General features: G+C 43.9%; 1 long non-coding RNA gene across 1 annotated transcript; it reads left to right on the top strand.

Moving 5' to 3' along the window:
* The first annotated feature begins 5,658 nt into the window (after positions 1 to 5,658).
* LOC139835311 (uncharacterized) lies at positions 5,659 to 6,064 on the top strand. Its single transcript, XR_011751107.1, has 3 exons — positions 5,659 to 5,723; positions 5,794 to 5,877; positions 5,957 to 6,064. It is a non-coding gene; the product is annotated as an uncharacterized lncRNA (long non-coding RNA).
* The last annotated feature ends 5,613 nt before the right edge of the window (positions 6,065 to 11,677 follow it).

Here is an 11,677-nt window from a genome sequence, read left to right as displayed (position 1 = left end):
CATGCTATGTACAAGACCGGATATAGCACATGCTGTTAGTTTGACTAGCAGATATCAAAGTGATCCAGGAATGGAACACTGGACAGCGGTCAAGAATATCCTGAAGTACTTGAAAAGAACTAAGGATATGTTTCTTTGTTATGGAGGTGACCAAGAGCTCGTTGTAACAAGTTACACTGATGCAAGTTGGAACACTGATCCTGATGACTCTAAGTCACAGTCTGGGTACGTGTTTATATTGAATGGTGCTGCAGTAAGCTGGGCAAGCTCAAAGCAGTGCACGGTGGCGAAATCCTCAACAGAATCAGAGTACATAGCGGCTTCAGAGGCTTCATCAGAAGCGGTATGGATGAAGAGGTTCATTGTAGAGCTCGGTGTGGTTCCTAGTGCATTGGACCCATTAGTCATCTATTGTGACAACATGGGTGCCATCGCCAATGCACAAGAACCAAGGTCACACAAGAGGCTGAAGCATATCAAGCTGCGTTATCATTCGATTCGCGAGTACATCGAAGATGGAGAAGTAAAGATTTGCAAAGTACACACTGATCTGAATGTAGCAGATCCGTTGACTAAAGCTCTCCCTAGGGCAAAGCATGACCAACACCAGAATGCCATGGGTGTTAGGTACCTTACAATGTAATCTAGATTATTGACTCTAGTGCAAGTGGGAGACTGTTGGAGATATGCCCAAGAGGCAATAATAAAAGTGGTTATTATATATCTTTATGTTTATGATAAATGTTTATATACCATGCTATAATTGTATTAACCGAAACATTGATACATGTGTGATATGTAAACAACAAAGAGTCCCTAGTAAGCCTCTTAACTAGCTTGTTGATTAATAGATGATTAGTTTCATAATCATGAACATTGGATGTTATTAATAAACAAGATTATATCATTATATGAATGATGTAATGGACACACCCAATTAAGCGTAGCATAAGATCACGTCATTAAGTTATTTGCTATAAGCTTTCGATACATATTTACCTAGTCCTTTCGACCATGAGATCATGTAAATCACTTATACCGGAAAGGTACTTTGATTACATCAAACGCCACTGCGTAAATGGGTGGTTATAAAGGTGGGATTAAGTATCCGGAAAGTATGAGTTGAGGCATATGGATCAACAGTGGGATTTGTCCATCCCGATGACGGATAGATATACTCTAGGCCCTCTCGGTGGAATGTCGTCTAATGTCTTGCAAGCATATGAATAAGTTCATAAGATACCACATACCACGGTACGAGTAAAGAGTACTTGTCAGGAGACGAGGTTGAACAAGGTATAGAGTGATACCGATGATCAAACCTCGGACAAGTAAAATATCGCGTGACAAAGGGAATTGGTATCGTATGTGAATGGTTCATTCGATCACTAAGTCATCGTTGAATATGTGGGAGCCATTATGGATCTCCAGATCCCGCTATTGGTTATTGGTCGGAGAGAGTACTCAAGCATGTCCACATAGTTCACGAACCGTAGGGTGACACACTTAAGGTTTGATGTTGAAATGGTAGTATTTGAATATGGAATGGAGTTCGAAGATTTGTTCGAAGTCCCGGATGAGATCCCGGACATCACGAGGAGTTCCGGAATGGTCCGGAGAATAAGATTCATATATAGGAAGTCATTTTATGTGTTTGAAAATGATCCGGTGCATTTATGGAAGGTTCTAGAAGGTTCTAGAATATTCCGGAAGAAAGTCACTTTGGAAGGCGGAGTCCCGAAGGGACTCCACCACCATGGCCGGCCAACCCTAAGGGGTGGAGTCCCAGGTGGACTCCACCTAAGGTGGCCGGCCACCCCCTCCCAAGGGAAGGTGGGAATCCCACCTCTAGTGGGAGTCCTAGCTTGGGTAGGTTTCATGTCATATGGAAGGTTTTGGTTTGGGGTCTTATTCGAAGACTTGTAGACCAACTCTTGGGTGTTCCACCTATATAATGAGGACTAAGGGGAGGGGGCCGGCCACCCCAACACAACAAGGTGGCCGCACCACCTAGATGGCCGGCGCCCCCCTCTCCCCAAACCCTAGCCGCCCCACTCCTCCTTCTTCCCCGCACGCTTAGTGAAGCTCCGCCGGGATTCTCCACCGCCACCGACACCACGCCGTCGTGCTGTCGGATTCAAGAGGAGCTACTACTTCCGCTGCCCGCTGGAACGGGGAGGTGGACGTCATCTTCATCAACAACCGAACGTGTGACCGAGTACGGAGGTGCTGCCCGTTCGTGGCGCCGTGATCAAGATCTTCTACGCGCTTTTGCAAGCGGCAAGTGAACGTCTACCGCAGCAACAAGAGCCTCATCTTGTAGGCTTTGGAAATCTTCAAGGGTGAGTCTCGATCATCCCCTCGTTGCTACCGTCTTCTAGATTGCATCTTGGCTTGGATTGCGTGTTCGCGGTAGGAAATTTTTTGTTTTCTATGCAACGTTATCCTACAGACCAAGCAATCAAGAGGTATGCGTTGGCCATATCTCGGCAACACAGAGTGAAGCAGTCTGATCGAAGGCAGCTGAAAGTCATATGCGTCAAATTGAATGAGGAGGGTTGCAGGGGGAGAGTTATCACTCGGGTGAGCCCTGGGGTATGTCAGCCATGGCATATCTCAAAAATAGAACCCCATAGCTGCGAGCAATTGGGGGCTCTCGACAAGCACCGCAACGTCACTGCAAAATATGTATCACATATCATGCAAGTGGCGGTGGAAGGAGATATAACCCTTGGTACAAAGAAGCTGCAAAAAACCGCGGAAGATCTGATTGGCTTCCCGGTCAGCTTTAGTAAGGCAAGGCGGGCGAAGGAGGAGATTTTCCAGAGATTGTATGGCACCTATGAGGAGGCATATGATCTTGCCCCGAGACTACTCCATCAGATAGTAGCAACAAACCAGGGGACTCAAGTGGTCAGGAGAGTTCGGCAACACCCTCTGGAGGAAAACCAAGAAATCCTTGATCATTTATTCTAGGCATTCCCCCAGACTATACGTGCATTCCATCACTGCCGCCCGGTGCTGTCAATAGATGGTACCTTTCTCACAGGTATGTGATGAACAAGCAATGGTCTGAAAAGATGCAACGACATTTGGATGAGAAAGCTGAAAAATCCAAAAGTCATGGGTTTCGTCAAATTGATGCACTTAATAATAAGTGGGAAATCCACGTACGAGCCAAGTATGTGAAAGGCCATCATAGAGGATCGAGAAAGCAAGCTGTTCAACTCGGCCCCAACACGTGTGAATGCAGTTGCAACAAGCCCAAGCTTTTAGGATACCCATGTAGTCATGTCCTTAGGGCGGCTGCAGCACAGAACATCAGCGTGGAGAACTACATATCTCCCTACTTCAACATCCAGAACCTACTCGGAACTTGGAACGGTGAGTTACGGACACGGGACTCAACGGACACTATAGGTACGAGTTTCCAGAAAGAACTACCAAATGGGTTCCGGACCCGACATTGAAGAGAACCGCGAGGGGACGACGCCAATCTCGTCGTCATAGGAATGACATGGATCATAGCCAGGCAGGAGAACCTCGACGTTGTCGCCTTTGCAGATGCCCCGGTCATGCGCGAACGGAATGCCCTTACCGCACCAACAATAATTCTACATGATGTAATTTTTTGTTTTCAAATATTTGTATGTTTGGTGTGCTGTAATAAAGAGACATGTATTAATGCATTATTATATGTTTGGTGTGCTGTAATAAAATATTTTAATTAAACTTTTATGAATGTCTGATTAATGTATTAATGTATGATTATACCATCGATGGATGCAGGTTATGATGTCGGATTTGCCAGACCTGTTGCGAAGATCCTGCGATGCCGGACACCGTTGCCACCTCTGGTTGAACCCGAATGCGCACTCAAACCCACCTCCGGTCTTCAGGGTACGAACCATTAAGAACAGGTTTCTTGTTAACAGTGTTTATGAGGAACATCTCAGGGCCCATGGACTTCTACCATTTTCTAAGCTGACATCGAGCAAGGAGAAGTTCACGTTAGACCCATCTCTTCTATCGGCCCTTGTTGATCGTTGGAAACCTGAAACCCACACCTTCCACTTAAGTTGTGGGGAGCTGACTCCTACGCTCAAAGATGTTTCCATGATCACAGCCCTGCCAATCAAGGGTACTCCTTTGGTCCCTGCCGCTTATTCTAGTATTTGGCCGACTGAGGTACATGACCGTCTTGGCGTGGCAATGCCTGCTACAAGCCGCGGAGGGTCACGTCCAAGGGGGGTCCCTCTAAGCTGGTTGGTCAATAATTTTCAAGAGTTACCAGCTGAAGCAGATGTTGCGATCATGAGGCGACATCTTTTTGCGTATTTACTGTACCTATTTGGTATAATGTTTCCTTCGTCCCATGGTGATATTGTTCTCCCGGGTCTTATTAAGATAGCCGAGTACATAGTAGATTCGCCTCCACCACCCAACCCTATATACAGCTTTGGTTCTGCAATGCTCGCGTATACCTATAGGGGGTTGTGTGATGCAACAAAGAAAACCAGGGCATCTTCAAAGGGACATATACTTGCTGTAAGCGCAGAGTTTCTTCAGCTATGGTCGTGGGAGTACCTACCAGTTGGGCGTCCCCAGCTCCTGAAACCAATTCACCCATACGGCGGTGAGACCGAACAATATGCCCCTCTTACTTTTGGAAGTCGTTGGGTACATGCAAAAAAAAGGTGGTCAAATAATGTAGCACACGGTTGCTACCCCGAATACCACCAATAGTTTGAGGAGCTACAAGAGACCATGGTCAAATGGGACCCATATATGGAACATGACGTGTACATTGTCTGGGGTCTTGTTAAACCACCACCAGATATGCTGTGAGACGTACGGTTGTGGTTCACACGATGCAACCTACTCTTTATTTGGATGGTTGAGCCATACAACCCAGAGCGTGTCATGCGGCAGTTTGGTAAGCATCAGGATATTCCCCCACCATCACCAAGACGCCTTGTTGCTGATGTTCATACGTAAGTTTGGTCACTGTAATAGAAACAATGAATTGCACTTCAATTAATCTATTTCATTATGTAATAAAATTTATTGGATTGTAGACAAGACAATAAAGGCATGAGTTGTTTCGACTGGAGTCAGCGTAATCAAACATGGATTACGAAATGGATTGATGAAGCAGAGTCCGATGGAGTATGCAGAAGGTACAACGGTGAGATACTGCCAACGTATAATGAATGGTATCGCGCTAGCACACGGACTCTCCTCACCGGTCCCCCACCATCGAGTCCGACACACCTCACATGGGCCTCAGCTTACCACCGTGACACTTCGGTACTTGTTATATAATTGTAATTAAGAAAATATGTGTTTATAAGTAATATTAATTTTGTAATTCCATTCAGATTGACGAGTTCAGGCAGATCGCACAGGACGCCCAGGACACTTTGAACTTGCGCAACATGGATAGTACGGAGGGAAAATCCATGGTAAAACGTATTTTTAATACTGCCATTAAAGGGCTTAGGCGTCTTGGTTGCAGCCGTCATGATGATGTTGTCAGTCGAGCATTCGACATGCCGGAGGCACCGTCGAACAGACCGAGTATGGTACGTGTGAGCCAGCCATCCGCCACACCGACCGTACCAGTTCCCTCTACCTCGCATACATCTAATACACGATGCGACTCATCTCTACTTGAACGATCACAGTCCGCACACATATCTCAACGCCATGGCGCCACACAGGTAATCAACATGCGTACATACATTCCTCCTGAACTTACAACAATGACACATTTTTTTCCAATTGTATTAGGAGGACGATCATTTTCCGTCATATCCATCTGGACAACGATTCTCCTACACAGAAGGCGAATACTCGCAAAGATTCAACACTCAGGTATTCTCATATTTAATAATTACCTACCAACACGTGATTATTTACATGCCTACTAATAACATATCGTTTACGTTCGCAGGAATCTGTTGACCATACGTGGTCCAACATGGGAGCTGGTTTAGGCCACAATATGCCCCCACTGCGGGGTCGTGACCACATGCAATCGCAATACCCAACTCAGGTTAATGCACGTTAATTACAGAACATGATTAGTGCGTGCATTTTTCTGACGTAGCCGTTCGATACGTAGGAATCTTCAGTCCCGACGTGGCCTGATATGACGCAGATGGAACCACAATACTACGGCAGCACTTCCCAACAACCTTGCAATGATGTTACTGGGATAGTTGAAGAATTCTTTGGAGGTAGAATTTTCAGCACAGATGCTAGTTTGATTCCTCCAAATCAGGAATCTCATTACTTATTTCAGACTCCATCACCACCAAATGAGACACGTACAAAGAATGAGGAAAATCAGTACGGGCGAGGTTTGCGCCAACATCGTGTACCAAATCCATGGTCACCTTCTGGTGGTAGGCAGAGACCACCACGCCGTCGTCGACAAGCGTGATATGTTCATGACTCTATCTATGTATGACCTATGTTGCCGTCGTCGGCATTTTACTATTATTTCTATCTATGTATGACCTATGTATGAGACATATTTCTATAACTTCGAATTATTATTCACCAAGTACTTCAAAATAAGATACATGATGATGCAAAAATAAAACATACAATTAAGTTACTACCCTGAATGAAGATACATCGGCACTGCCAACACCATTATTTAAGATACAATGACAAAGTAAAACGGAATTTAACATACGTAGTTAGTACAAATATATCACTCTACTTTCCCTGCGTCCAGCGTGGCCATTTTCCGGACTTGTCGCCGCGTTCTTCTGCCGCTTGCGCCTCGGCAGCTCTTTCCCTTAATCTCTTCCTCTCCGCTTCACGGGCCTCTCTGCGCACATCTTCCTCTGCATACCTACGTGTAGCCTCATCATCCATCCTCTTCTGATTCACCTCACGATTTCGAGCTTGCTCCGCCCTTAATTTTTGTATCTGTCTCTCTCTTTCTGCTTTATCATTAGCAATAGCTTTTTCGAAACGCTCCTCCTCATGGAAGCTTGCCCATGCACGCCGTTGTTTCTCCTCCACCTCGCGGCGTGCCCACTCCGGCTGCTCCTGGTCTATCCAGTGAAACCACATGCAAAGGGGCGGGGGAGACTGCAACACAAATAGTACGGTGATACGTCCATTTTGCTTCACTATTTTATATCATAATTTGCTGTTATTCATTGATATATTTCATATTTGGAGATGATACTTATGTTATTTCATCTATTTTGCATGTTTCATGATTATTTGGGGATCGCGCACCGGAGCCAGGATTCTGCTGGAAAAAGCACCATCATGTTGCAATATTTCGGAAGATCAACAGTTGACGGAAATTATATGAAAAATCCTATTTTTCCAGAAGTCGAAGGGAGCCAGAAGGGGGAGCCGAGGGGACCCGAGGTGGGCCCACCTCATAGGCCGGCGCGGCCTAAGGCCTGGCCGCGCCGCCGTGTGAGGAGGGGGCCCACAGCCCCCTCTCGCCTCCTTTTCTTCGCGTACGTCTTCGTCCCGAAAACCTAAGCCCCAGAGGAGAGTCGCGAAGAGTCACAGCCACCTCTGCGGGGCGGAAAACACCAGAGAGAAAAGAGCTCTCCGGCGGGCAGGAATTCGCCGGGGAAATTCCCTCCCGGAGGGGGAAATCGACGCCATCGTCATCGTCATCGAGCTGGACATCATCTCCATCATCATCACCATCATCATCATCATCATCACCGCCATCTCCACCGCTGCACCTCATCATCGCTGTAACAATTAGGGTTTGATCTTGATTGTTTGATAGGGGAAACTCTCCCGGTGTTGATTTCTACTTGTTATTGATGCTATTGAGTGAAACCATTGAACCAAGGTTTATGTTCAGATTGTTATTCACCATCATATCACCTCTGATCATGTTCCATATGATGTCTCGTGAGTAGTTCGTTTAGTTCTTGAGGACATGGGTGAAGTCTAAATGTTAGTAGTGAATTATGTTGGCTAGTATTCAATGTTATGATATTTAAGTTGTGGTGTGATTCTTCTAGTGGTGTCATGTGAATGTCGACTACATGCTACTTCACCATTTATGGGCCTAGGGGGATACATCTTGTATTCGGTTGCTAATTGCGGGGTTGCCAGAGTGACAGCAACCTGAACCCCTGATACGTCCCCGACGTATCCATAATTTATGTCGTTCCATGCTTGTTTTATGACAATACTTACATGTTTTGCTTGCACTTTATGATGATTTCATGCATTTTCCGGAACTAACCTATTAACGAGATGCCACGGTGCAGTTCTGTTTCTGCTGTTTTTGGTTCCAGAAAGGCTGTTCGGGCAATATTCTCGGAATTGGACGAAATCAACGCCAAACCTCCTATTTTTCCCGGAAGGCTCCAGAACACCGAAGAAGAGTCGGAGAGGGGCCAGAGGGCCACCACACCCTATGGAGGCGCGGCCAAGCCTGGGCCCACGCCAGCCTAGGGTGAGGCACCCCCAGGTGCCCCCCTGCGCCGCCTCTTCGCCTATAAAATCCCTTTCGACCTAAAAACACCGTACGGATTGATGAAACTCCAGAAAGACTCCAGGGGCGCCGCCGCCATCGCGAAACTCCAATTCGGGGGACAGAAGTCTCTGTTCCGGCACCCTGTCGGGACGGGGAAGTGCCCCCGGAAGCCATCTCCATCGACGCCATCGCCTCCATCATGCTCCGTGAGTAGTTCCCCCATGGACTACGGGTTCTAGCTGTAGCTAGTTGGTACTCTCTATCCCATGTACTTCAATACAATGATCTCATGAGCTGCCTTACATGATTGAGATCCATCTGATGTAATCGGTGTTGTGTTTGTTGGGATCCGATGGATGATACATTATGATTAGTCTATCTATAAAGTTTGTGAAGTTATTGTTGTTGCAATCTTGTTATGCTTAATGCTTGTCACTAGGGCCCGAGTGGCATGATCTTAGATTTAAGCTCTATAATTATTGCTTAGATTGTATCTACAAGTTGTATGCACATGTCACTGTCCGGAACCAAAGGCCCCGAAGTGACAGAAATCGGGACAACCGGAGGGGATGGCGGTGATGTGAGGATCACATGTTTTCACCAAGTGTTAATGCTTTGCTCCGGTACTCTATTAAAAGGAGTACCTTAATATCCAGTAGATTCCCTTGAGGCCCGGCTGCCACCGGCTGGTAGGACAAAAGATGTTGTGCAAGTTTCTCATTGCGAGCACGTACGACTATATATGGAAAACATGCCTACATGATTAATAAGCTGGATGTTCTAACTTAATGCTTTGAATCCTATCAATTGCCCAACTGTAATTTGTTCACCCAACACTTGTTATTGGAGAGTTACCACTAGTGTAGATAGCTGGGAACCCCGGTCCATCTTTCATCATCATATACTCGTTCCTACATGTCATTGGAAGTAGTATCAACTATTTTCTGGTGCTATTGCTCTCATATTGCTATTACTGCTGTTGTGTTACTGTTACTACTGCTCTCATATTACTGCTACTTTCACATCACCCCTGTTACTAGTGCTTTTCCAGGTGCAGCTGAATTGACAACTCAGTTGTTAAGGCTTATAAGTATTCTTTACCTCCCCTTGTGTCGAATCAATAAATTTGGGTTTTACTTCCCTCGAAGACTGATGCGATCCCCTATACTTGTGGGTTATCAAGACTGTTTTCTGGCGCCGTTGCCGGGGAGGCATAGCTCTACTCATAAGTTCACCTGGGGAGTACACTCTACCTCTCTCTCTGTTTTATTTTATTTTGTTTTGCTTAGTCTACTTTTTCCTAGTTTACTTGTGCTTCGTTTATTTCTGTCTAGTATTACTTTGCTTAGTTTACTTTTGTCTAGTTTATTTCAGTTTTGTTTTATTTTCCTCATATACCCAAAAATCCATAAAAATTTGAAAAACCAAAAAATTAAAAACTGCTGTCATGGGAGAACCAACAACCTACTTGGAGCTTATGGAATGTTATAATTGTTATAGAGAATCAAGAACAGGTAAAGTAATGAGTGCTATGATAGAAAAATTGAATACAATTGCTAGAATCTTGCTTAGACGCCATGATATAAACTGTTGCTCTCAACAGGATACTAAACATCTTAAATTTCAATGTGGCTTTAGTGAGGAATTTTTTATTAAGAGCTATAATCGGAATTGCTATATTCATTATGGGTTCGAAGAGGTAGAACAATTTGTCTTATTTATGGGAGCCTCCGAGATAGAATCCTTCATGGTTGAGAATTATGAAACTTGTGCTATTTGTAAGGACCTTAAAGATTATGTCTCTACTATCCTTAATTCTTGCATAGAATGCTACAGTAGGAATCCTTATATCCTTGATTATAAAGAGAGACACATTAATGCACAAGAATGCACTCACAATTTGCAGGAACCGGTGGAAGAAGAAATTGATGAACCTGAAAGCTCATTGGATGAAAAAGAGGAGGAAATTGATGAACCTGAAAGCTCATTGGATGAAAAAGAAGAGGAGAGCGACGAACAAAAGGGGGAAGAATGGATTAGCTACCCATGCCAACCTTCTAATGAGAGTAACTCTTTATCTCTTACACTATTTGATTGTCCTCCATGCTTACCGAAAGAGGTTGAATGTTATGTTCCTGTGGATTCTCTTGAAATATTCCCTATGAGTAAAACTTGTGAGAATAATTATGCTACTGTTATTTATTATAATCCATGCTACTTTGATAAATCTTATGATAATGCTTTGTTTGTGCCTGATGTCGAAATGCATGGTACTAAAGAATTTTGCTTAGCAAATGTTTATGATAAAGCTCTAGATGATGGTCCTATGTTACTTGATACTATTAATTGTACTACTAATGAAATGGGATTGGAGAGTCCTTGACTTATTCTATGAGTCCCATATCTCTTGAGATTGATCAACTACCTTGTTATATTATTAATAAAAGTAAGTTTGAAAGTTTTTATTCCACTATTCTTGAACTTGATAAAAATTATGTGTTTGGAAATCATGAGAAGCATGCTGCATGTGATAGTTATATTGTTGAGTTTGTTCATGAAGCTACTGAAAATTATTATGAGAGAGGAAAATATGGTAGTAGAAATTTTCATGGTACTAATACACCTCTCTATATGCTGAAATTGTTGAAGTTACACTTGTTCTATCTTCTTATGCTTGTCACTTTGTTCTTCATGAATTTATTTGTGTACAAGATTCCTTTGCATAGGAAGCATGTTAGACTTAAATGTGTTTTGGATTTGCCTCTTGATGCTCTCTTTTGCTTCAAATACTATTTCTTGCGAGTGCATCATTAAAACTGCTGAGCCCATCTTAATGGCTATAAAGAAAGCAACTTCTTGGGAGATAACCCATGTGTTATTTTGCTACAGTACTTTATTTTATATTTGTGTCTTGGAAGTTGTTTACTACTGTAGCAACCTCTCCTTATCTTAGTTTTGTGTTTTGTTGTGCCAAGTGAAGCCTCTAATCGAAGGTTGATACTAGATTTGGATTTCTGCGCAGAAACAGATTTCTATCTGTCACGAATCTAGGCTGTTTTCTCTGTAGGAAATCAGAAAAATATGCCAATTTACGTGTGTGTTCCTCAGATATGTACGCAACTTTCATTAGTTTTGAGTTTTATGATTTGAGCAACGGAAGTATTTTATTAAAATTCGTCTTTACTGGCTGTTCTG

Source organism: Lolium perenne, chromosome 2 (assembly GCF_019359855.2).
Source record: "Lolium perenne isolate Kyuss_39 chromosome 2, Kyuss_2.0, whole genome shotgun sequence".
Lineage (NCBI taxonomy): Eukaryota > Viridiplantae > Streptophyta > Magnoliopsida > Poales > Poaceae > Lolium > Lolium perenne.
The sequence above is the reverse complement of the archived record's forward strand: the minus strand, read 5'-3'. Positions and strand labels throughout refer to the sequence as shown.